At 42.2% G+C, this 27340-nt stretch overlaps 1 protein-coding gene across 7 annotated transcripts in view; it reads right to left on the bottom strand.

Moving 5' to 3' along the window:
• RUBCN (rubicon autophagy regulator) overlaps positions 1–27340 on the bottom strand; it is a 2564006-nt gene that overhangs the window by 851200 nt on the left and 1685466 nt on the right. The window lies entirely within an intron of this gene.

Raw genomic sequence — 27340 nt, 5'->3', positions numbered from 1 at the left:
GGATTTTAGGTGTAGAGCAATGACAGTATTTGCACTTCCCAACTAAATAATAGAGTTAGTAAGGAATATTTATGAAGGTTCACAGGTGTGAGAGGTACTATCATGCAAAATGAGTTTGTGCTGGGGTAGCCAGACAGAGATGTCCTCTTCCTCGTCTGCTTTTTGCATTATATTTGGAGTCTTTAGACAAGAAAAATAAGAACTTTCAAATCCAGGTGTGCCAATCAAGAGAAAACAGCCTTGTTTGAAGACACTAATTGTATTTTACAGACCAAGAACAGGATATCCAAGTGCTGTGGAACATTTTGAAGCAATTACAGACATTTTCAGGATACAAAAGGAAGGCAATGGTGGCAAAAGTTGTGTTGCTATGAGTTAGTTCAAGAGTATCCATATTTTTTAACTTTCTAAGATGGCTGCACACTGATCAACAGCTTAACTTTAACTCTTCTAGTGCAAAGAAAACAAACTGAAAGACAAGGGCCAGAACTCTGTCACTTTTAGCAAATTCAATTACTGGCTAGTAAGTAAACTACCTAGATGCCAGCAAAGAAGAAACTAAGAGATTGTGAAAGAAAATCTACTTGAAAAGACTGACAGAAAATACTGACCTGGAAGAATCTTGCTGCTGTTCAGCAAAAAGCAATTCAAGTTGCTGCTTTGGTACAAAATCTTTCCTTTAGATTACTGGAAGCCATACAAGTCTAATGTGCTCAGAGCTGATTAAAATACGTGAAACACTGAAGTATGTCAACTCATATAACAAAGGGCTGGCAAATGGAAGACACTTTAAACTAATATTCAGATATACTTATAAAACTGCAAAAATTAGAGGTCAAAATGAAGAAAATGTTGTTTGAGTATGAGACTGTTAAAGAAGAGCTGTTTCAAAAAATGGAGGAATTAGACGACAGACCACATAGAAAAAAATCTGAAATTTTCTGCTGTACCACAGAAACTAGAGGGAAGAGACTATATTAATTTTATGAAGGCACAAAAAAGCTACTGGAGTGGTATTACATAGCAGGAACTATTAAATGAAGGGGGACACTGTGTGTATGCTCCAAAGATGGCCATAAGAAAGCAGCCAAAATCTGTATTAGGGGTTCCGGTGTGCAGCCTGCAAGACATTTCCCTGCGAGCTACATCTCTGAAACCAGACAGCTGCATGACCGCTTCACTGTAGAGCGATCCATCTGAAAAGCACTGCAGCTGTGCGCTAGGCAAGAAATAAGGAACATTGCGATGATCCCTTAAGACAGCTAGCGTAACTATGGTTGTTCTTATTTCAGTATGTTTCCCCACTGCCTTTACAATTCCTTTGTTAAATTTTAACAAAGGAATTGTAAAGGCAGTGGAGAAATGTACTGAAATAAGAATAACCTTAGTTACGGTAGCTGTCCTAAGGGATCTCTTTATAAAAGCAGTTTGGAAATGTACTGAAATAAGGACTTTAGTTACGGTAGCTGTCCAAAGGGATCGCCTCAGTGTTCCTTGTTTCTTATCCTAGCACACAGCTGCAGCAATTGTGATTTTCAGCCAGATCACTCTACAGGGAAGCAGTACTGCAGGCCTTCTAGTTTCAGCAATGTAGCTCACAGGGAAATGTCTCACAAACTACACGCTGGAACCCCTGTATTACTGAAGATGCAAACCTACCAGCAGAAGGAGTTTATCCTGACAAAACTGTAGCAAAATGGCAAAGTACTAAAAGCGGAAGACAGCAGAATGTTTGTGGAAAATGGCTATTTAGTGTACACCAGGCAGAAGAGAAACAAATTTATTCCAGCAATCAGAAAATGTCGACAGGCAGGTATGACATTCAAACTGCTGTATCTGGTTGCCTTCAGAATATTTTTCCCTGGAGGATCAAAGTAATTTTTTGATGCAAAACAGGCTAAGGAGGAAATACAAAAGTTTGTCCAACAAAAAAGTGAGCCATCAAGCAGAAGGAGAGACTGTTGGTCATCCTTCTGATAATACAGCACATGGTGAGACTTTGCCAGGGAAACCTTTCCCACTGTTCCAAGGAAAATACTTGAGGGACAGAGAAAAGCATGGGAATTGATCAGTAGTAACTTAGATTTGAACCGGAGATGGTAGATTGGTGATGGAGATGAACAGGAGAAGATAAGCAGCACAGAAATTAGTGAATAAATGTAAGACTGCAAAGCATCAATCACATTTCAGAAATACGGCTGAATACGAATAAAGTGGAAAGAGTGGACTTTTGTTAAACTTGTGGGGAACTGAAAGGGATTTTCTTCATTTAATGTCAATGTTTGGAAGAACACCGAGATGAGGGGAACAGGAAAGAAAAGGGTAACTGCAAGTAAAACAATTTCTGTTCTTAATATTTCTAAGAAACTCTTCATGATATAAATTACGTTTTACAGTAAAGCATTGTTAGTTGTTCCTGTATGTGATAAAGATACTAAAGTAAACAGACTCCTTCCTTTTCTTTTTTTAGTATTATAAAATGTATGCATTACAATGCAAAAAGAGAAAGGAGACTAGATAAAAGCATGTTTTGAACTTAACAGGCTGTCATCTTGTGTTGTTGAGATGGGGATAGGGTGCAAATGTATACAGATCATAATACATGCAGAGTTGATATGTTTTCTGTTACTCTGGCAAAGGTGAAGGTCTAGATTAAGACCGTTGGATTAATCTAATATCAAGTCTTAACTAGAAACAAGTAAAAATAAGAGAACACTTAATATTATAATGAAAAGCTTTCCTTTAGCAATAAATGTTTCAGTTTGTCTTTATAAGCCTGCAGCTGAGGACTACATTTGTTTCCTTTTATGTGTTCATGGAGACAAGCTGATAATAGGGGGATATAATCCAGAACTATTGTTTCTTCAAGGCTAAAAGTTAATATCTTCTCTAAGTATGTAAGTTTACTTTCATATCTGTGAGGGGAATAAAAATAAAAAAAGAACAGACATCAATTAAGTAGAAGCACAGACCATAACGTGTTGTAGCATGGATAATCTCACTTTTTAGGTTAATTAAGGTCAGTGTTTGCAGCTATTTGAGACAATTGTTTCTGTTAGGAGGGTTCACTATTTGAAAATGTAAATAGTTTTGTGTGATTGTATTAACTCAATCACGCCAATGGAGCTCAGGAAGTCTGCACTGTAACATTTCAAACGGTGCAGTGGTAAAGGTGTATGCCTTTCAAGCACAAGGTACAGGGCTTGATTCTCACCACTGGCAAGAGCTTGACAGATTGAAGATGTGTATTTGTTGGGAGGGTGGCACAAGCTGCAAGGTTTGAGTCTCACGAGGGGATAATTGGCTAGGCTTAAAATGTCCCACAAGGGCAGTTAACCCAGTACTAATCTATGAACCTATGTTAATATCTCTGGAACCAAAGGGGTTATGAAAGAAGTATAAATGGCAAACCTTTCAGCACAAAATATTTGTATAGTGGCAGTATTCATTAGGTTCTAGGTCAAACTGAATTGTATAAGTTACAGTAAACATAGTAAATATTATGGTTCTAACATTTTGTAAACAACTTACAATATCTCAGTAACCACTCAAGTTACATACATACTGACAAGCAGCATTTTATTCATCTTGCTGAAAGCTTTCATATGAGGTGAAGGAGTTTTGGCTGCATTGGTTGTTGAAATATTTAGAAAAATGTGAAAATTACAGCTATATAAATTACTACCATAAAAACAGCTGTTAATATCTCTTTACCTGAACTAGATAGAGGTCAAATATTAATATGGTTGAGTTTGCCATTGTGTAAGCTTTAAGATAAAATCTTTTCAAACCTTGTACACAGCATGGTTTTGGAATTATGCCTACAGTTGTCAGTAGGTGTTAACTGCAGATGTACCTGGAGGTGTCACTTGGATGTAATGAGTTAAATTAAGAGGTTATAGGGTGTTCTGTTAGAGTTTGCTTTTTTTTTTTTTTTTTTTTTTTTTTAGGGTTTTTGGTAAAAGAAAAAGTCTTGTAAAATGTAACACTGGTTTAATTTTGATAAGAAAAAAACTGTACAAAGGATTAACCTGCCAAACATTTAATATATCATAAAAGTTGGAAATATGCATTTAAAAAGCTGTCATATAAAATAAGTGGGAATAATGACTTCTTACCAAAATATCATCACTTTCCGTAATATCTTGGAATGCGAGTGGTGAATGGTCTCACAGGTGTAGACAAGAAAGGAAAAACTATTTAATTATAATAAGAAATGAACAGTGTAAATAGCAGTGCTACAGAGCATACATTTGGACAGAAATGACCATGGGAATTTGATAAAGAAAGCAATTCGGGATGGATATTCAGCAGAATATCAGGGACAAAGGAAAAGAGGAGTAATTATATTGTTTGCTAGCAGAGCTCCAACAGTGACAGAAGAGGGGAGCAAGATAATAATTGCAGATTTATGGTAGTAAAGGGACAGTGAATAAGGGATGAGGATTATACTGGCATGCATTTAAATTCCACTTAAAATAAGAAGTTATGTACCTACCATAACGTTCCATGTTAGTTGTTTTCTTCTCGCCTTCTTTCTTGCTGGATGGGTTCGGAGCCGACCCTCGGCTCTGACTCGGCCAATACTAAAACTCGAGAGCTAATTCCACCGGCTCGAGGCTCCCCCATATCCCACAATGCTAGGAGGTAACTCCTCAGATCTCGTTTGAAAGCTAGGCCAAGCTAGAAAAAACTCCATAACATGGAGAAGGATAACCCACCTCTATAGGGCTGAATGTAAGGTGACTTAAACCTAACAGAGGAAATATATAGAGATGGTAGAGCGTGGGAGAAAGGATTGAAAAGGTCACAAGACAATCTCCTCTAGGTCTGTCCAGGTTAGGGGGAAGGAGGGTGGGACGCAAGAAAGAAGGCGAGAAGAAGACAACTAACATGGAACGTTATGGTGGGTACATAACTTCTTAATGTTAAGTTGTCTATCTCGCCTTCATTCTTGCTGGATAGGACCTTGTCCCTAGCACCTTGTCCCGGGTGGCCTATCGGAACAGACTCTTGAGAACAGTGGAACCAAAGTTGGCACGGTCTCTGGAGGCTATGTCCAACTTGTAATGAGAAATGAAGGTATGAGGGGAAGCCCAGGTGGCTACTGAGCAAATAGAATCAATAGGAAGCCTATCCTGAAAGGCTATGGATGTGGCTAAGGCCCTAGTAGAATGAGCTCTAGGCTTCGAGGGCAATTGTTGGTGCCTGATCTCATAAATAAAGGTAATCATAGAAGTAAGCCATCTAGAAAGTGACACTTTAGTGACTGGAAGGCCCATCTTGCCTTCCGCATATGAAATAAACAGTTGGTCTGATTTTCTAAACTGTTTAGTCCTGTCTAAATAATACCCAAGTTGGCGATGAACATCTAAACAGTGCAGTTTCTGTTCTGACCTGTTGCCATAGTTGGGGAAAAAAACTGGGAGATCAATAGTTTGATTCAGATTTGCTTGAGAGGACACTTTGGGCAAAAAGGATGGATTGGTACGCAAGGATACTCTATCTTTGTAAAAAAGTAAATACGGGGGACGACAGCATAGAGCATGGAGTTCCGATACCCTTCTAGCTGAAGTGATGGCTATTAGAAAAAGCGTTTTCCAAGACAACAACTTCATAGAACATGAAGCCGCAGGTTCATAGGGGGGTAGAATCAATTATGCTAGAACCAAGTTCAGATCCCAAGGAGGAGGTGGATCCTTGATAGGGGGCTTAAGAAGAAAAACTCCTTTCAAAAAGGCTTTACAGAGTTTGTGAGACATAATAGTAGACTCTGACACCCCCACATGAAAATTAGATATAGCCGCCAATTGAACCCTGATAGTAGAAGGAGAAGAGCCTGCTTGGAAAAGCTCAGCTAGGAAATCCAGAATGGACTGAATAGGTGCAGTAAAAGGATCTATTTCCCTGGACACTGCCCACAAGGAGAAACGTTTCCATTTGCTGCTATAAATCTTCCGGGTAGAAGACTTATGAGAAGCTATCAAAATATCTCTAACTGAGTGAGATATTAAGGGAAGCCTGGCTAAGGTTGGAATTGGAGGAACCATGCTGTGAGGTTCAGAGAAGAAAGGGATTGGTGCAGCTGACCCGATTGATGGGTCAAGAGATCTGGAACTGGGTCCAGATGCCATAGTTGCACCAAAAGGTAACGGTGAAGAAAGGGAAACCAAACCTGTCGAGGCCAATAAGGGGCAATGAGGATCATTGAGGCCTTCAGAGCGATGGCTTTCCGAATCAGCTGAGGTATCAGTGGGAAGGGGGGAAAGGCATACAGGAGTCCCGGAGGCCAATCGTGAACTAGAGCATCTCTGATGGGATGACCTGGTAGGGGAAAGAGGGTGAAGAAATCGGGACACTTGCTGTTTTGGGGAGTGGCAAAAAGATCGCAGCAAGGTTGGCCCCAAGTTCGAAAAACTTCTTCCAACACTGATTTCTTCAGAGACCACTCGTGAGGCATGAGAATTGCTCTGCTCAATCTGTCTGCTATCACACTGGACTTGCCGGGAATGTGCGTTGCTATCAGGAAGCGCTGAGAAGAGATCGCCCATTGCCACAGTCTGAGTGCTTCTCGACATAAAGGGTAAGATTTGGTCCCGCCTTGCTTGTTGATGTACCACACTACGGACATATTGTCCGTCTGAATTGCTATAGTTCCCTTGGGAAGAGAGTCCTGAAGAGCTTGCAACGCTAAAAGCACTGCTCTCATCTCTAGAACATTTATGTGCAAGTGGCACTCGATCGGCTGCCACGTGCCCTGGACTGTCCTGCCCTGGTAATGCCCCCCCCACCCGATCAGGGAGGCGTTCGTTGTCAGTGTTGCAGCCGGGGGAGGGGGAACGAAAGGTCTCCCTAGAAGAAGTTGGGGAGATGTGACTCACCAGGAAAGATGATTCCTGCATGACTGAGTTATGCTGATAGTGTGGGACATTTGCAGAAGTTGAAAAGACCACTAAGTGAAAAGCATCCATTGGAGAATCCTCATGTGGAAGCGGGCTAAGGGGAGGAGAGTAATAGCTGCCGCCATAATTCCTAGGACTTTCAACACCAGTCTGACCTTGACCCTGTTGTGTCGTAATAGAAGAAAAACCTGCTTGTGAATGTCTGCTACTCTTTGTTCCGTGAGTCTGGCTGACAGACTGACTGTGTCTAATCTTGCGCCTATAAAGGTAATAGACTGACAAGACAGACTTTTCGTAATTTACAGAGATGCCTAGAGTCTGACAGGTTCGTAAAGTGTAATCTCTGGCTAAGAGAAGTAGATGCCTGGTGGTGGCAGTCAGGAGCCAGTCGTCTAAGTACGGAAACACCTGGAATCCCTGGCTCCTCAAATGAGCGGCGACCAATGCCATGCATTTGGTGAACACTCGGGGGGCTGTAGTGAGACCAAAGGGCAGGGCCCTGAACTGAAAATGACTGGCTCCTAGCCTGAAGCGGAGAAATCTCCCGGATCGTCTGTTCATCTTGATGTGATTGTACGCATCCTGGAGATCTATGGAGCACATCCAATTGTCCTGACCCAGAAAGGGCAGGATGGATTGCAGCGTGACCATCCGAAATTTTGTTTTCTTGACAAACTTGTTCAAGTTGCTGAGATCCAAAATGGGTCTCCAGTCCCCTGTCTTCTTTGGAACCAAAAAGAATTTGGAGTAGATTCCGGATCCTTGTTGGTCTGCTGGAACTGGTTGAATGGCTCTTTTTGCTAGCAGCTTTGAAATTTCTAGTGCTGCTTGCTCCCTTTGACTGGGTGGAACGTCTGGAGGGGAGTTTCTGGATTGTTTTGGGATGCGAATGAATGGAATTCTGTAGCCTTCGGATATGATAGACTGTACCCACTTGTCTTGAGTAAGGGAAAACCAGGCTTTTGGGTACAGAGATAATCTTCCCCTGACTGCCTCCGAAGGTGGGCAGTCGGGAAGCCCCTCAGGGGTGCTGAAAGGGTTTGTCAGAGAAGATTTCTCGACTACCCAGGTTCTGCGGGCCCCCTCTGCCTCTAGGACGGCGTCTATTATTATTGTTCCCCCCTCTGCTTCTAGAGGGGAAATGACTCTGTGCGTCCGGTAAGACACCCTGTGGTTGTTTGCGGAACCACATCTTCCCCCCCTTCTGACCCTTGGGGTAGGGTCTAGAAGGGGTAGAAAAACGGACTCCGACGGCAGAAAGAGTCTTACCTTTTACCTCGCACCTTGTCAGAGTATCCTTCACTTGTGGACCAAAGACAGATGATCCATCAAAAGGGGAGTTAGTGAAGGACGCCTTGAAAGGGTCCGCAAAGCTACATAGCCGCATCCAGGCATGGCGGCATAAGGCCACCCCTGTACCTGTGGCCCTGCTCGCTCCATCAGCCGCGTACGAAATCAGGCACATGGAGGAGTTAACTACTGAGTTAAGGGTAGCCAGCTGGGAGTTCATCCTATCTTGAAACCCCACAGCTGATGGGTCCTTCAACACTTCACTCATATCCTTGAGCAAGTCCCTTTGGAGACGAGTGAAATGACTCAGGTAATTCAGCGAACACATAGAAAAGGTCGCTGATGAGAACATCCGCTTACCGTACCTGTCCATGGTCCTAGATTCCTTATTAGGAGGATGAACAGGTACCGAAGGATCCGCTAATTCCTTCTTGGTGGCTGCAGCCACCACCATGGCATCCACAGAGACACCTTTGGACAAAAACTCCTTGTCTTTGGGGGCAGTGATAAATTTGGCTGGCCTCCTAGGGGTGGGTTCCACCGAATCAGGAGCAGCCCAAGCCTTCCTCGCCACCACTTCCATGAGGGGGTCAAAGGTAGGGGACACCCAGGAGGTGGAAGGTTGAGAACCAAACGCCTCAAGGTACACTGATTCGTCCTCTGAAGAGTTAAGGGCTGGCCAATTCCCCCTCTGTTTCAAGATTTCTATTATGTCTGCAAAGGAGACATCTTCAGAGGGGGAACGAGGGGAACCCTCAGAATCCTCCAAATCAGTGTCAGAGGTGACAGACTCAGGGGAGTCAAAGTGCTTCCTCTTGCACTGTCTCTTCCTAGGGGGATCTCCTGCAAGGTCAGGAGAGGCCTCGGAAGAGGAGGAAATTCCCACTGGGGATACCCGAGGCGCAGATTCTCTACGGTCCGAAACAAGGGGGTGAGAAGAAATCACCGCAGGCACTGTTGAGGGAGGGGCTGATGGAGCCGACTGTGGAGTAGAACCAGGTTCTAACACGCTCCGCATGACCTCAAAGGAACCCCTGTCAGGCAGGGCCAGAGGTCTCCGCTCCGAAGAGCCAAAAACCTCCCCCAGTACCGACAAGGATGGCTCCGGAGCCGAACTAACCAGCGCCGAAGCACCGAGAGGGAGAGCGGGGTCAGACAAGGGTCCGATGCCACTCGCCCCCTCGGAGCCGACGAGGGAAGTCCGGCGCCGAGATCCCTCCAAGGAGGAAATCGGAGCAGACGACGGCGCCGAAAGGAAAGGTATCGGTTCCGACGCTCCCACAGTCTCGGCTCCGAGCAGCACCGGCTCCGAACTCAAGAGAGTCAGAGGAGGAATTTTTAATGGAACAGGAGTAGCCATCGACTGTTGAGTCAGGCTGTGTAACATCTGGGCCAGTGCCTCGGACTTAAGAAGTCTGCTCACCACCCTCTGCAAATCATGGTCCGAAAGTCTGGAGGACCTAGAGGAGTGTGACCTATGGCTCCGTTCAGACAAGAGTGGTGATGCTGGAGCCGAATGAACGGAGCCGATAGAAGGAGACCTGGATCTCTTTCTAGAAATCGGTTCTGACAAGGGTATCGGAACTGACTTCGACTTGTCTGTCTCGGCTCCAGCCGGAGCCAAGGACATGGTGAGTGTGGCAGGTCTAGAATCATCTGCTCCGGCCGGAGCCGATGTTTGAACCATATGAACGGTCTTTGAACCTCCGGAGGACGGCTCGGACATTGGAGCCAACTGCCTGGAGGGCTTAGAAGGTTTCCCCGACAGACACTGAGTCGGGGGAACCTCGGGCTTCAATAAGCCCCTTAAGATTAATTTGTTTTTACGTTCCTGCAGGACTCTAGGGCTGAAACCGTGACAGACAGCACAAGAGTCCTGTAGGTGTAAAGATCCCAGGCAATACACACAAGAAGTGTGACCGTCTGTCAGAGACATCTTCTGACAGCACGAGTCACACTTCTTAAAGTCTGAGACCTTCGATTCTTTAGACATATCTAAAGAGACAACACTAGTGCAATCACTCACACAAACACACTGATTACACTAAAAATTAAGTTAAACTAACTAAATTTAACAAAGATCCTGACAGAAAAAAACACACTCGCTCCAACTACTAGGAGGGGTGGGAAGGGGCCTAAGGCGTAAGGGAAATAACCCTTGGAAAAATTTTTGGAAAAAGGGAATAAATTTGTAAGGGAGTGGTAACAGACTAAGTAACTAACTGATTACTATCGAAAAAAAAAAAAAACTAACATAAAGGGGGTCTAAGTTGCTAGAACTTTAGAAATTTAACTAACCTGAAGAGCCGGTTGGAAAAGCACCTTGTCAGCTAAGCGGCAAACGAGATCTGTGGAGTTACCGCCTAGCATTGTGGGATATGGGGGAGCCTCGAGCCGGTGGAATTAGCTCTCGAGCTTTAGTATTGGCAGAGTCGGAGCCGAAGATCGGCTCCGAACCCATCCAGCAAGAATGAATGCGAGATAGACAACTTAACATCTGTTATTATGGAGTTAAAAAATTTGGAAGAAATAATTAGATTTCAGCAAAAAATATTACTTAAAGGTTGGGGTTGGAATTTGATTTGCAACAATGAGGATATATAAGGGGGGCCTTAGAAAGGACAATATAACAAAATAGGGTAGATTTCTGAAGACATTTATGAAAAAATATGGTATGGAAGACATGAACTCAGTAGTAGGAACTCTGAGAAAATGTGATTATTCCCAAAGGTAAAATGACTGGGCTTGACTACAGAGAAATTATATTTTACAGAAACATGTGCATTTAACTTAGAACTTTGATATACATTCAATAATTATTTCAAATCATGCAACAATAATTGCCAAGATAAAAATGGAGGGTAATGAAGTAAAGCTAAGACAATGGCACTTTCCCATCTACTTGTCAAAAAGAGAGGAATTTAAGGAATGGGTAGTGGAAATTATTCAGGAGTTATTAGGGAAGATAAAGTAGTACTCCAGAAGTTGCAGCTAGTGAGTGGGATAACATGAAATTGGAGTTTAAAAACAGGGTAGAAATAACAGAAAAAGAGATATGGTTAAGAAGTAAGAATTACTTAGAGGGGCTGAAAATGTTTCAGTATTACAGAATAAGAGGAACCTCTCAGAAAAAGAGGAGCGCAAATGCAGATGCTAAAGAGAAAATAAGGAAGTACCTGGATAACATGCTATGAGTTTAAAATGATTGCTGTTAAGCAACTATTTTTAAGTCCAGAACACAAAATACTTTTGGAACAATGACTTAAGCAGTACAAAGGGTTGTTGCCAACTTATGGAGCCTAAAACAAGAATAACAACCACAAATCCTGTAGAGGTCTTACAGATATATTGGAAATTTCATGAACATTTGTAATAAAGCAAAGAAGTGAGGAAATCAAGAAAGAACACAAATGGAAATATTTATGGAAGACTTAAATATGCTGAGGTTAGAGGTAGATGAGGCTCAACAACTAACAGTTAAGAATTACAGGAGAGGAGATGAAATAAAAAATGGTGATGTATAACTAATTTGTCAGAAAGTCTCCATATTACCATAGAAGTTTGAAAGCTAGGAGGGGAAAAAGTGCTAAACAAATCCTTCCTGATCTTTAATGGTGTTTTAAAAGGAGGAGAAGCACCAACATCTTTGAAAAAAGCTGTGGGGGCTGTAATACCTAAAGATGGCGAAGACCCATCAGATCCAACTTCATATAGGCCCATTTCAATCTTAAATCATGATTATAAAGTGTTTATGTCTACAATAGCTAAAAGAATGTCAAAGGTGTTGCCAAAATTGACAGATATAGATCAATGTGGTTTTATAGTGGGGAGGCAAACATTTGACAACATTAATACAACAATGATGATCCAGATGGAAGCAGAATGTAAGAAAATGCAGCTGTTGTTGGTGGGTCTTGATGCAGAGAATGCATCTGACAGAGTAAGCTGGGATTTTATGAGCAGGGCAATGGAAGCAGCTGCATTTTTTCACACAATAATAGAAGCAACTGCATTTCCTGATACAACAATAACATTAAACTGGAGGATATACGAGAGATCAGAGGCAAAAATCAAAATTGGAGGGTTCCTCTCTGATAAGTTGTATCTGAAGAGAGGAACAAGACAGGGGTGTTCTCTTTCCCTTTGTTATTTGCATCACATTTAGAACTATTGGCAAAGAAAACAAGGGACTCAGGAATTCAAGGATATAATTTGTATGGTATTTTGCTATATTTGCAGATGATATTTTGTACCTGATAAAACCAGTAAAGGACATCCCAGTGTTGTGGAACATTTTGATACAATTTTGGGTATTTTTGAGGCAAGGTTTATTGCATATGTTTTTTTCCTATTTTTGTATATTGATGTATATCTTGACATTGTTTAGTAGTATGTAGTGGAGCTTTTCTCCCCGGGCCTCCACTGAAAATGGACATATATCCAGTTGGACTAGCCCGGTAAACAAATGTAAAATAAAAAAATAAAAAAAATAAAAATATAAAAATGAAAGAAGATAAAACAAATGCTTTAGCTTTAGACTGTGTACCACAAATGAACTCATTCAGCAATATCCATATTTACAGGAATATGATAAAAAGAAGTATTTAGGAGTATGGTTTAAAAAGGATATGTGGGAAGAGACTTAAAAAAAAGTTAAGTACTTACCATAATTTGGAATCTGTGCTATCTAGTGTCATTATTCATCACAGATGGGTCTTGGATCTGACCTCTGATCCGAGCTGGCAACTGAAGGACAGATCCAGAGCTCAAGCTTCTCCCCTTCCCATAATCCTCTGCTGACCTACAACCCTCAAATCGAGGTTGGTGGATAGAGAAAAAGCTGTCTGGACTGCCTATAACACTAAACAGTCCTAAAAGGAAGACATCTCTCCACACCTACCAGATCTCCAGAAGGAAGGGGAAAGAAGGGTGGGAATGTGATGAATAATGACACTGTATAGCACAGATCCCAAATTATGGTAAGTACATAACTCTATCTGATGCCATCCATGTCATTATTCATCATGGATGGGTCAGAGTCTCCAGCTACCCTGCCTCAGGGAAGGATATGCTGGAGCAGAGAAACCAAAGGAAGCCTTGTTCCTAGACACCAAATCCAACCTATAATGTGTAATAAAGATGTGGGAATTTAGACCAAGTAGCAGCAGCGCAAATCTCAACTAATGAAATCTTAGCCAAAAAGGGTAAGTAGTAGCCACAGACCTAGTAGAGTCAGCTGTAACTGGTCTGGAAAGTTCCATGTGTCTGCTGTCACAAATGAAGGAAATACAGCTGCGATCCAATGGGAAATCAATACCTTGGTAACTGCCAGGCCTTTTCTGGCCTGAGAGAAGGCTACAAAGAGCTGATCTGACTTCGAAAATTCCTCACTCCTCTTAAGATAAAATCATAATTGTCTATGGACATCCAAACAATGCAACATATATTCCCCTTTATTAGAGTAATTAAGAAAGAACAAAAGAAGCTGAATAGATTGGTTAAGACTGGCATCCAATGCTATCTTAAGAATGAACGAAGGATTAGTGCTGAGAGATGCCCTATTCTTGTGGATGACCATAAAAGGGGGCTTAATGCCAAGATCCTGCAACTCAAGAAACTCTCCTGGCAGAAGTAACAGCCACCAAGGAGGACGTCTTCCAGGACAGGAATTTGAGATCACAAGATGCTGCGGGCTCAAAGGGCTTTTGTGTCAAAGAGTGCAACACTAGGGTAAGATGCCATGGTGGGGAGGGATCTTTGATAGGAGGTCTAAGGAGAACTACCTTTGAGAAAGGCCTTATACAGTCTGGAAGAAAAGGTGAGACCCTCATTCAAGTGGAAATTTGAGATGGCTGCCAACTGGTGTTTAATTGTAGAGAAACTAGCCCCTTTCTGAAACAGAGAAGCCAAAAACAACAGATTTTCAGGCATAGGGGCTGAAAAGAGGTCTAGATTTCATTGTCGGCCCAAATTGAGAATTTTTCCACTTGCTAGAATATACCTTCTTGGAAGATGGTTTTTGAGAGACTAAGATAATTTTCTTCACCAGAAAGGAAAGCCTGGACTGGGAAAGGATCACTGGAATTGGAGGAACTATGGGGTTAGACAAAGAGACTGAAGGTCGGAAAGAGGAAGCCCCCAAGGGTGGGGAATAAGATCCGAAGTGGAATCCAATACCCATGGAGGATACTTCAGATGAGACGAAAGGAGGGAGAATCACACCTGATGAGGCCAAAAGTGGGCAATGAGGACGAGAGGAGTCTTCAGGCGATGGGCTTTCTGCAAAACTTTGGGAATGAGGGAAGTTGGGGGGGGTAAGCATATAGAAGCCCCGATGGCCAATTGTGAACTGGAGCATCCCTGAGTGACTCCCCGATGGGAGGGATCAGGCAAAGTAACTACTATATTTGTGGTTGACAGGGGAGGCAAACAGATCAAGCAAGGAAGACACCAATGGTCAAATATCCGATTTGCCACTGACAGATTCAGGGACCACATGTGAGGACTCAAGATAGGCCTGCTGAGTTTGTCGGCTAACACATTGGAACTGCTGGGGATGTGCACTGCAAGAAGAAAGTGCCTGGAAAACATCGCCCATTTCCACACTGTCATGGCCTCACTGTACAGGGGATAAGACCATGTTCCCCCCTGCTTGTTGATATACCAGACCACTGCCATGTTGTCCTTTTGAATTGCTATAGTCCCAACAGAAAGACACTCCTGAAAGGTGTGCAATGTTAGAATAACTGCTATGATCTATGTGCAATTTGGTCTCTACAGGGGACCATGTGCCTCGAACCATCTTTCTCCGAAAAATGCCCGTCCACTCCAACAGGGAGGCATCCATGGTCACAGTAGCTTTGAGATGGGGAAGAAAAAAAGGTCTGCTAGGATCAGATCCCTAGTTTGAAGCCACTATGCAAGGTGGTTTCTGTACACCAGAGAAATCCTGATGGTCATGAACATGGGCCACTGCAGGACCCGCATGTGATATCTGGCAAGAGGCACTAGCTGGATAGCAGCCACCATTGAACCTAGTGCCTGTAGGATTAAGTGGGCTGTGGGATATTGCATGTCAGCAACTGATGGACCTGATCCCAAATGATTTGAACTCTGCGGAGAGGGAGTGCTGCTGTCTCTGACACCATGTCTAGAAGAACCCCGCTAAACTCTAGGCTCTGACATGTGGAAAGATTAGCCTTGGAGAGGTTGACTGTGATGCCAAGATCGTGAAAGAGGTGGAGGGTATAGTCGGAGGCACAGACACAGTTGATGCCTCGTGGGGGCTGTGAGGAGCCAATCATCCAGATACAGGAAGACCTGGAATCCTTGCAGTCGGAAATGAGCTGTCACCACTGCCATGCATTTGGTAAACACCTGGGTGGGGCTTTGGTGAGTCCAAAGGGCAGGGCTCTGAATTGGTAGTGACTGGCCCCTAACTGAAAGTGCAGGTATCTACTGGAGCATCTGTCAATTTTGATATGATACTATGCGCCCTTGAGATCCACTAAGCACATCCAATCTTCCTGGCGCAGAAGAGGCAGAATGGACTGTACAGAGACCATCCAGAACTTGGACTTCTTGACTGACAGGTTCAGCTTGCCGAAGTCCAAAATGGGATGCAGGTCCCTGGTCTTTTCTGGCACCAAAAAGAAGCTAGAGTAAGTTCTGGACCCTCGTTGTCCTGTTGGGACCTCCTGGATGGCTCTTTTTAGAAGAAGGTCTTGGGGTGGAATGTGTGGGAGAGATTTTGAAACTGGAGGGGGCTGAAAAAAGGGTATGAAATAACCCCTGGCGATCTTCAACACCGACTGATCTGAGGTGATACTTATCCAGGCTAATGAGTGAAGGGAGAGTCATCCCCTGACTGTCTCCAGGGCAAGACAGCCAGGCAGCACCTCAGGAGCACTGAGTGGACTTCACCGAGAATATTTCCTGGGAGCCCTGGTTCTGCGGACCCCCTCTGCCTCTGGGGTGGCATCTGCCATTGAATCTCCTACCCCCAGCCAGTAGAAGAGGATTCCTATGGAGCATCCTGGAAGGAGGACGGAGTCCGGCGGAACCAATGTTTCTTACTGGCCCTCTGATTCTTGGAAAAGGATCATTGAAAAGTAGAGAACTTTATCCCCACCATGGACAAAGTCTTTCCCTCCTGCTGTCTGTGGGTCATTGTCTCTTTGACGGCGGCCCAAACAAGGCTGACCTGTTGAAGGGGGTGTTAGTAAAAGATGCCTTAAAGGGTTCCGCAAACCTGCAAAGACAAACCCATACGTGCTATCTAATGGCAATGCCTGTGCCTGCCACTCGAGAGGTGGCCTTCGCTGCACTGGAGATCAACCTCATCAAAGCATTAACCAGGGAAGTTAGAGTGGATAGCTTTGGAGAGACCAATTTAAGACTCTCTGGAGGCAGCAACTCTGAAAGGGAGGTGGTGAGTTCCGAGACCAAACCACTTTGAAGTTGGGTAAAATGTGCCATGTAGTGGTTGCTCTTAGTCCAAATGCAGCTGAGGTAAGCACACACTTGTGTCCAGTTCCTTCCATGCCCTGTCAGCGATGAGTTCTACCAGCTCCTTGGCAGGGGGACCGCCAGGTAGGAGATGGGCCTGTTCCGAAGGCCTTCAGGAAGACAAATTCCTCTGAAGACAGGGTAGGGGGAAGACCAACCGCCTCTTTGCTTTAGAATCTCAAGGATGTCATCAAAGTGCACTTCCTCAGATGGGAGCCTGGAGGACCCCGTCTCCCTCTTCGAAATCCGTGTCCTCAGTGAGGCACTCTCTAGGGGAGTCCAAGTGCCTCATCCTGCATGTCCTCTTCTGAGGGGGCTCCTCCACGGTGGGCTCTGGGGAGGACTCTGAAGAGGCAGGGCCCCCGAATGGGGTAACGCCCATCTGAAGGCACTCACAGGAGGGCTGACCCTGGAAGGATGATGAAGGCTCACAGCCCAAAGTTGAGAGGGGCTGGGTAGGATCTAGAGATGAAGGAGAAATAACTGACCAACAGGAGAAGGTCCTCTCTAACACCTGGAAAGCCAACAGACTGGAAGAGGCCCCCCCTCCCAAGGCTGCAGCCATCTGGGAAGGAAGGAGGGACCTCAAAGCAGCAACGTCTCCAGACAATATCTGCCCCAGCTGTCCAGTGCAGAGGCTCTCAGGGGGAGGGAATGGTCAAAAAACTCCAGGCCCAACCCCCAGGAACCAGCACAGACCTCATGGGACCGAGGAGCAGTCAGTTCTGAGGGCAGCAGAACAGAGCTCACCAGGGACCCTGATGGTGTTTGAAAGGGAGGGATACCCAGCACCATCAGCCTCTGGCAAGAAATACTCTGATCCTAGTGATCCAAACCCAGGTGGGTCTGACGAGGACAATGATGGCCCGCAAATGGGGAAGATCCCCTGGGCAACTGAGCTGGGGCTGGTAAGCCCAACTCGATTTGGGCCTTGAGAAAACACATCATCCTATCCATATCTGTGGGGAGCAGACTTCCTTAGGACCTGGAGGATACCGAACAATGTCCAGATCTGGCCGGAGACCCTGGCACTCTCCTGCAGTCCCAGGATGGAGACTGACTCCTATGCCTCGAACCCAAACTCCTGAACCTTGAGGAGGAGCTGTCAATGATTATTGGATCGATACAACCTTCAGATCTGAAGTCTGGAAGGATCCGGTTTAGTCGGCACTGAAGATGGATCCAGCACACGGGCCGGATTCGAAGGAGGCTTGCTCTGAGTCGGATTGGAGCAGAAGAGCCCAGATCCAAAGCCAAAGAGACTGGGCTTGGATCCTGGGATCTGAAATCAAAGAACCTCAGCTTATTTGAAGGGGAATCTCTCAAGGTAGAAGAGGAGCTCTTCCTTTTGGGATCTGCAGGTGGCTTAGAGGGGGGTGCTGGAGGCTAGAGGACTCCCCTTAGCAAGTCCCTTTAGTAGGATCTTATTCCTATGATCCATTAGAGCTCTGGGGTTGAATGCGGCACAAATGTCACATTCAACCTTCAGGTGACTCTCTCCAAGGAAATAAACACACTCCTCATGCGAGTCGGAATGGGGCATTTTCGGACTGCATGAGGAGCATCTTTTAAAGCCAGTAGGCTTCTCAGATATCTTAGAAAATAAAGCACACACACATACCCGAACAACACCCGCACTCTCTATGGGAAGGGGAAGATAGAAAAACTACTTTACTGACAGAAAGTGAGCTAAGAGAGGGACAGCTAACATAAAAAAACCCTGAAGGAGAAACACTACTGAAGGCCCAGGAAGAAAAGGCAGGAACCCACAGAAAAAGACTTATAAAAATCTACTGGGAGGGGAGGAAATATAAACTAATTACACCGAAGGAAAGGGCACACTAAAGCTATAAGAATAAAGGAAAGAAACCCTGAAAGAAAAAGGCAACTGACACTTATCTGTAGTGAAGTTGCTTGCGCTGTAGGATACACGTCCATGCCTTTCCTCGGCAAATGAGATTGGGGGTCGTAGGTCAGCAAGGAATTATGGGGAGGAGCTTGAGCTCTGGATCTGTCCTTCAGTTGCCGGCTCGGATCAGAGGTCGGATCAAAGTTCCATCTGTCATGAATAATGACACAGATAGCATCAGATCAAATGATAATACAAAACTTGAGAAACTGGAAGATTTCACCTATGGAAACGGATAGCAAGAGAGAAGCAGTAAAATGTTTTTATTCCGCTTAGTTTTATACACAGGTCAGGTTTATTTTTATCAACCAGAGAAGTAGTTGTGGATAGTAATTAATAAAGAGTTTAAAGATTTTATCTTGGAGGGGAAGAGTGCAAGAATCAAGTGGGATAAGTTGATATTTCCAACAGAACAAAGAGCTTTAGGATTAAGAGATTTGAAGGGATATTTTAGAGCTACATGTTAAGGCTCTTATACACAACACAATCAGAAAGCACAATTCAAAGTGGAGAAGGATGATGATGAAGCAGGGGGGGGTAATTCAAGAAATAAGGAAACAGTGGGGATTCTGTATGCAGATCTCAAAGAAGAATAACAACAGTCATACATAACGTTATATTCATAAATTAGCAGAAAGTAAAGTAAGAACTAAGCCAATGCATGAATGATGAAAGAAGATTCTGACAATAAGGATGACTGCAAATGTTCAGAGATAGGTAAAAGGGGGCTGGAATTTAGTGGAGGAAGCTGGCAAAGAAACCATGACATTGGGAACAAATAGAGAGGGAAAGCTAATAGAATAGTAAGAGTCCAAGAAGACATTTGGACTACAGGCTAGAGATTACCTTCTCTATTGGGTAGTGATATTAGACTACAGGTTAAAAAAAAAAAAAAGGGATACGAAAATCCTAAATGAAATAACTGCACTAGCTGAGTTTTTAAATTAATCTAGAACAGAAACTGCTGTTAAAAAGGGGGATAATTAGTAGGGCATATAAAATATTGCATGATAACTATAAGAATCATTCAGAGGAGGTCGGAAAAGATTGGGAATCGTGATTAGATCAGCAATTCACAAACAAACAATGGGAGGACATATGTATGGCTCCCAAATATGCAACAAAATCTAGGATATTTAGCATTTTTGCCGAAAGTGTTTGCACAGATATTTTGTACGCCCAGCAGATTTCAAAGAATTTTTCCACAGACAGATGGCAAATATCGGAGGTATAATGGAGAAGAAAGAGCTACCTGACAGCATATGTTTTCACAGTATAGTGAGTTGGCAGACTTTAAAAATTCCCTATACAGTACTCTGTCAGGAATATTGGTGAGCAAATGAGTGATTTTTATACTAGTACACAGGATCTTGAATTGTCCAGATATAGTAAGGCCTTGTTAAGTTTAATTTTGGTGGCTGACAAAATTCCTTTACTAGAAAATGGAAATCAAAGTCTAAACCAGCCATACTTGACACAGTGAATACTGAAATAGAGATAAAAGACCAGGAAGCTGGATATTTATAAAAGGGTAGGAGTAAATTACATAGTAAAAAAAATGGAAATTGTGGTAAAAATGCAGAAAAAATATTTTGGAGGAGGAATGAAGTTTAATTTAAGGCAGGAACAGAAAAATGTATGTAATGTTAAATTTATTATATTGTACAGAACAATATATGTGACGTATAATGTTTGTAAATGTGAACTTGTTAATATGGTTTGATTACTTTTATATAAATGTAAGTTTGCCAAAAAACATTTGCAGTCATCAAAAAAAAAAGAGAGAATAAAGAAGGGCTTATAAGATTTTGCATGATAACTACAAGAATCAGCAAACAGAGGGGCTTAGATAGGGCTTGTTAAAGCATAGACTAATTATGAAGGAACAATAAGAAGAGATATGTAGGGCACCTAAGTACGTTACAAAGTCCAAACAGTTTGGGATATTTCCATGGAAAGTTTTGCACAGGTACTTTTATATAAAGCAAACTTCAGAGGGTCTTCCCCTAAGTGGTTTGAAAGGTGTTGTAAATGTGAAGGGGAAGCACAGTTCTCAACTGTACAACTTTTTGCAGAATATCTGGATTTTAGCCTCATATTTTTGGTCCGTTTTTCATAAAAATTGGGTTTTCTGGTAAATTAGTGGTACATCATTAAGGACTGAATTTAGAAAATAATTACAGATATTTGAGTTTCAGACTTCATATCCTTTAGAAAATTCATGTTAATGCAAAACCTGTTATTCTATCAACTTTCCAAGTTTGTAAGAGCAATATTTAAAAAGTGTCCCTATTTTTCAGCCTTTGTCCCGCTTTTACTTATGGCTTTGTTCAGATTTCTTCCTCTATAGGAGGTATGAGGGGAAGGGAGAGGAAACCGGGAACATTTATTTTAGGAATGTACGATGTTGACCAAATTTAAAGATTACGTACAGAATGCTCCAATATAAATGCTGTGGGAACAAACTGTAGCAGGTAGAGAGAGACCGCACTTTTGAGTAGGTGTTTTGGGTTAGAAGTGTCAAAACATAGTAAAGCCTTGCATTTACTGCTGCTGGCAGTCAAAAAAAGCAATAATGAAAAAATGGAATTCAGAGAGTAAACTAAATATACAGGATGTACTGCACAATGTAGAAGAAAACAGGCAACATCTTTAAAGGAAGAAGAAAGTGCATTAAAATAAATGGCATATTTGTAATCAACATGTAGAAAGCAGGGCTCAAGAAGATGTGTACTACAGGAAGGTTGGTGGGTACTGAAAAATATGAAGGCACAATCAACCAACACTGAAGTTATGAGGAACACAAGATGTGAATTGCCTAGACATAGTAAGGCTTTAATTTTAATTCTATTGGCTATTAAAAAGTAATTACTTAACCAACTGCACTTGAAATAGAAAGTGTTGTAAAAGAGATACAACTGGAAGTGTGATTTTTAGAAAAGGGAAGGAGCACATTACATTGAAATAAATGGAATTTGTGGGAACAATACATGCAGAATAATGTTCAAGAGAAAGACTGACGTTTAAAGAAGGCAGGAACTGAACAATTCATGTAACATTGGATTGAATGACGGTTATAAGTTAAGAAAGCATTGGATTGAATGACGGTTATAAACTAAGAAAGAAAACATATATGTAATGTATAATGCATGCAAATGAAAAAATGTTAATATGTTGGTTTTCTTTACTATTAAACATTGACTTTAGGAGAAAAAAATGTATTATGCATGAAGACGAGAGAGAAGATTCTTGAATATTTTATCATTAATGTATGTGAACTGATGTTGCAACTTATAGTGTGATGAATACATGTGTTATTAAAAAAGAAAACTAGAGAAGTAAATTAAAAGTTCTACGGCAGAATATGACCTGTTGAGAGAGTGATTTTCCTTATTGTCTATGACCTATCAACAGATGCACATTGCTTCTCTGCATGGGGAGTACACGAACTGCCCCCTTGCTTAGGTACCACATTATGGACTGGTTGTTAGGAAGAAGCAACCATGCATTTAGAGACAGACATTTTTCCAGAGTCTTACAGAGCAGAAGGACTGCATGTGGCTCTAGCTGTCCAATGGAGGCATGTTTATCATAAAAAGTGTTAAAAGCAGAGATGAGCTCCCAACCATACAAAACCATCACAAGTTAGAAACTGTGCCAAACGTGGCTGCAGGAAGGGAAGATCCATCTATAAAATGCTGGGGATAGTCCACCAAATCCAAAGCCTATTAAAAGGGTTCTCACACCAGGATAAAATCCATATGTACACAATGGCTCTATTACTATTTATGCTTCACAATTCACTGTAACACCTACATCATCATATGTGCTAAGAACACCATAAATATCACTATATGAGGGTTCAGCTCTGGACCATCAGTTACTGAAAACAGAAGCAGAAATTCCTCCCCAAGGCTATACAATCTTGTGTGTTTAATTTGCCAAGTTCCACTCAAAAATGAGACAAAAGGCTCCTCTTTATGTTACTATCTACACTGCCAATGCCATGATTTTCTGGGACTTTTCCATAGGTGGGAAAGATGGGCACTGCAGAGTCTCTACGTACATGCCAATCAAGTCAGCAATCTTGAGAATACTTCAGAGGTGGCTTCTCTCAGCTTATGGTCACCTCCAGAGATTGTAACCAAAGAATCTTCACACCACAAATGCAACCAGTACGTCTCTTGACATTTTACATAGGTGGAAGAGATTTTACAGAGGTGGAAGTTACTAAAGAGAAAGCACATGTGCAACTTAGTGGATTGTACAGGCAACAATTATGTATAAACATTGTTTTGTCATTTCAGTAACAGGTTTAGAATATTATGTTTAAGGAAAGTATTTGGATAGTACTGTACAGTGAAAAAGTTTGAACCATGTGATGAGCATGTACAGGACCAGGATTGGTTAAGATGTTGTTTAAGCAGTGGTCTAAAACTACTGAGTTTGTCAGAGTGTTTTATTTGCATGAGATACTATTCCAGAGTTTGGCAACGCACTGGGAGTAACCTGCAACATTATTTGACTTATTTTTTAAAATAATAAGAATTTGTTACTAGAACGGAGGCCACTTGTTGGGCAGTAGGATAGTAATAAGTTTTGCAGTGCAGGGCATTTTTTCTGGAGGATGAATGAGTTTGTGTGCTATAGCCAGTTGTGAATATGTTAGATAGTTGTGCAGTTCAAGCCAGTTTAATTGTGCTAAGCTAAGACAATGGTGGTATGAGGGAGACTGGTGGCAAATTTAGCTATTTTACTGTAGCAGGAAGTAAGTTTCTTTCTTTGACTATTGTTTATGTTTGTTAGGTAGGAACTGCATATAACAGAGTCAGCAGTAAGAAGGTGGTGGCTAGAGAATTTCTTGCTGTATCTGTAAGGAATCCATTGATCTTATAAAAGGAGCCTAGTTTCTGGTGTGAAGATTTAAGAGTGTGCAGTACATGGTGGTCATATCTTATATTGTCTATAATGCCTAGCAGTTTACTGCAAGTTACAGTTTCGATAACAGTACAGTTTGCTGACTTTATGGTAAAAGATTGTTTTTTGGCAGCTCTTTGAAGTAAAAGGCATTAACTTAAGTTTTATTGGGGATGAATAGGTGGTTTGTCTCTGAGCCAGGTTTCTACAGCGGAGAAAGATTTTTGGGCAATGTCTTGGAGCTTATTTATTGTTGAGGCCACACATGTTACTGTTGAGTTATCTGCATACTGAACTAATCTAGCATGGTGAGTGGAGGGGTGGAGGTCATTAATAAATATATTAAATAGTAGAGGACCCAGTATATAGCCCTGAGGGACACTTGTAATAACTGTCTGAAAGGATGAGTAGGTTTGTTACCATTTAACAGATTGTTGCCTTCCAGACAGGTAACTAAGGAACCACAACAAGGAGTATTGTGAAAGTCCTATTGAAGAGAGTCAAATCCATTAATCAAATTAATCAATAAAATACATTCAGCAAGCTCAGATACCTAGCACCACATCAACAGACACTTCCAGAACTTGACATACCAAATGTGCTTGAAGTTGCTGAGTACCAGGAATAAGAGTGACCAACCACAGAACATCTATCCTACCCTTGTTACAAAATTGGGACAACCTCTACGGCCCCTCTGAGGAATAGTTGTGGGCTTTCATTTTCAGAGCAGAGACCATTCTGAGCAAGAATCTAAACACTGTTCCTTGGTGAAAGTCTTCCAAAATGTAGCAGACAGAGGACCACCAATAGGCAGCCCTACATAATAGTTATGACTGTGACTGCTAGATCAACACATCCTCCATGGAAATGTAACTGGCACCATCTGGAAAAGGGTGCAACCAGTCTGTAGACAGGCTTCTTCATGGGGAAGGTTGACTAGGCCAAGAAGAATAACAGGAGGGCTGGTTGATTCATAAATGTCCCCAATACCAGTGAAGGCCTGTTTACTTTTTGGGTCATCCACCAGAACCAGAGGAAGATGGCTTACTAGAAACTTCCTCAGGTGCTCCTTTAGGAAGGACAGTTTCAGTCACACTATCCTTTACAGACACATACAAGAGTATGCTGCCCAGGTTTAAGCATCAGCTAAAGCTGCAACAACCTAGCCACTGAGACCAGAGTAATGGAAGGCCAAAAGCTCTTCCAGTTACTGATCCACTCAGAACTGAATCTGGACATTTAAGACAAGTAGCTGAGGGCTCTGAGCAGCTATGCAGCTATGCGGTAGAACAGACTGCCATGCAAACCATGTTCACACAGAGGACAGATTACATTAATAGCCTTCGAGTCCTCATACTCCATAAATGTAACACATAAGAAAGGCCCCCTTGTTGCACCCCCAAAATGGAGAGAAAAGGTTAGAACTGAAAATAAAAAGTTCTCAGACATATATACTACTACCAAGCTACAGCCAGGCAATTCTAGGAGATGTATTCTAACATTTTGCTGGCTGAGAGAGCACTTAGTAAGACAGATGGGGAAGGAAATGGGATGGACGGCTTCTAAACTCCATGGCACACCCACCAGGAAGACAGGAATGCACCTCCCACTATCCTCTCATTATCCTCCAACCAGAAGATGGAGTGACCAATGCCCTCGCTAGTTGACAGCAAAGATATTAAGAGGTCAGCTAACAGAGATTCTCTTCTAAGAAAATGTGACCACTGTAAAGCTATATTGCATAAGAAATTCTCCTGCTAATCCTTGCACTAAGCAAGTTAATGGCTGTCATTCTCCCAGTTTAATTCCTCTAACTCTTTTGGGTTTCCAATACCATGCTGGGAATGGACCCCATTCTTGGGTTTCCAATACCATGCTGGGAATGGACCCCATTCTTCAGTCACAGTACGACTAGCGTTCATGAAATTAGTACTGTTTCAGTCTTTGATGTTAGCCAAGGGTGCTATTTAGCACCACAATATGTACAGGAATTGCCTCCTTCAGCAATTCATCTGAGGTCACATGTATTGGTAGCATAGCCAAGTATAACTGCAAATTATTTTTTATTAGACCCATTGCTCCTACTACTACTGGTATGTGTATCTTCCTTCCACATAACCCTCAGTCCTGCCAGCAAATCCTGATATTTTATGGCTTTGAGTCTCTTTGTATGCAAAAAACTGAAATCACTTGGTTTAATTTCTCCAAGTCTTTTGGGTTTCTAATACCATGATAGGAATGGACCCATTCCCAAGTCAAAGTATCACTAAAGTTTGTGAAAGTAGTATTGTTTCACTCTTTGTTGTTAGCCAAAAATGCTTTTCATAGCACCTGCAGCTTGCCTAGAACTGACTCCTTCTGCAATCCATATGGAGTTACATGTATTGGTATCTAAATACTACTCTAAATTCTTTTTTATGAGACCCATTGCTCCTACTTCTATTGGAACTGTCCTGGTACCCTTCTTCCACGTTGCCTTCATTTTTATTGGCAAATACTGGTATTTTATGACTTTGTCTGTCTCTGTACACAAGACATTATAATAACTGGATGTAACAATTTCAATGATTAATGCTACTTTTGCCTTTTTTTCATGGACTATTATATCTGGTTTTCTCGCATCTATTTGTTGAACTGTCTGTAATGGGTAATCCCACATGATGAAAACTTCATCATTGTCTATACAGCTTTGTGGTTGATGTTTTGAATGCTTCTCGGCTACTTGAATATTGCAGTGCTTGCACAACGTCATTGTCTTGCCAAATTATTATGCCTTTCAATATACAGGCCCTCTGCCATTAGTGTAACACACACAACAACAAGATGTGCAATTGTTTCTACTACTTCTGTTTTATAGAACCTTCATTAGTCCATTTCTCCCACATGTTAAATGGACTTTGTAAACTAATGTGTCTGTAGTCCACTATCCTGGGCTGCCAATATTAACCTTTCATCTCTCCTCAACCATTCCTGCATCAAATCTTGGACAACATGAGGTTTGTCCAGGAGATCTCTGTACTTGCCACTATACCTATGACTTTTACACTCTTCTTCTCATCTGATACATCTCCTTTTGTTCTTTCTTTTGTTTTTTTTGGAAAGTCAGTTGCTGTCTGATTTTTGTCTACTTCTGGTTTGATTTCCATTCGACACCAAAATGCTTCTGTTAAAATAACCAAAGAAGTCATATTAGACTTCTTGTCCTCGTGTATTAAAACTTTCATGATGTTTAGATCTGATGAGGTCAGCAGATATATATGCCATGACTGCAGATCTATACATGCAATCAGTTTCCTGGAGGCCCATACTTCCTTCATGGCAAGGAATGCATATGATCTTGATACGCACTCATTTTTATATATCATTTGACCAGCTTGAAGCATTTTTCTTCTTTTCATGCCCAATTAACCCAATACTTTTTGGGGCCAGTCAATCACCTCAAAATTAAGTTACGACAGGAAGAGCAAATTGATTTGTAGCTTGGATTTTATTCCTGGATGTAAGACCGTTTTCAATATCAGTTTTAGTCTTCTGAAGGATCCTTTACTGAGCTTCATTTGCATCCATTCATGCTTTATTGTTGATCCCTCATTTATTATACACACACACACTCCTGCACAAGTTCTTTAGATCACAATACTATCCCAGGTTGATATTTTCTTGGTGCTGCAGCTTTCTACTTTTAAATGTTGCTTTTGCACATTTATCAAGACCAAATGTCATTCTTTTATCACCTGAGAAAGTTTTAACCATTTGTAGTTGTGCTTTCAACTCCTCAACTGATGAACTATACTGTTCTAAGTCACCCACAAAA

Source organism: Protopterus annectens, chromosome 4.part1 (genome assembly GCF_019279795.1).
Source record: "Protopterus annectens isolate FY-2018-M chromosome 4.part1, PAN1.0, whole genome shotgun sequence".
NCBI classification, from domain to species: Eukaryota; Metazoa; Chordata; order Ceratodontiformes; family Protopteridae; genus Protopterus; species Protopterus annectens.
Note: the sequence above shows the minus strand (reverse complement) of the source record. Positions and strands in the feature narration are given on the sequence as shown.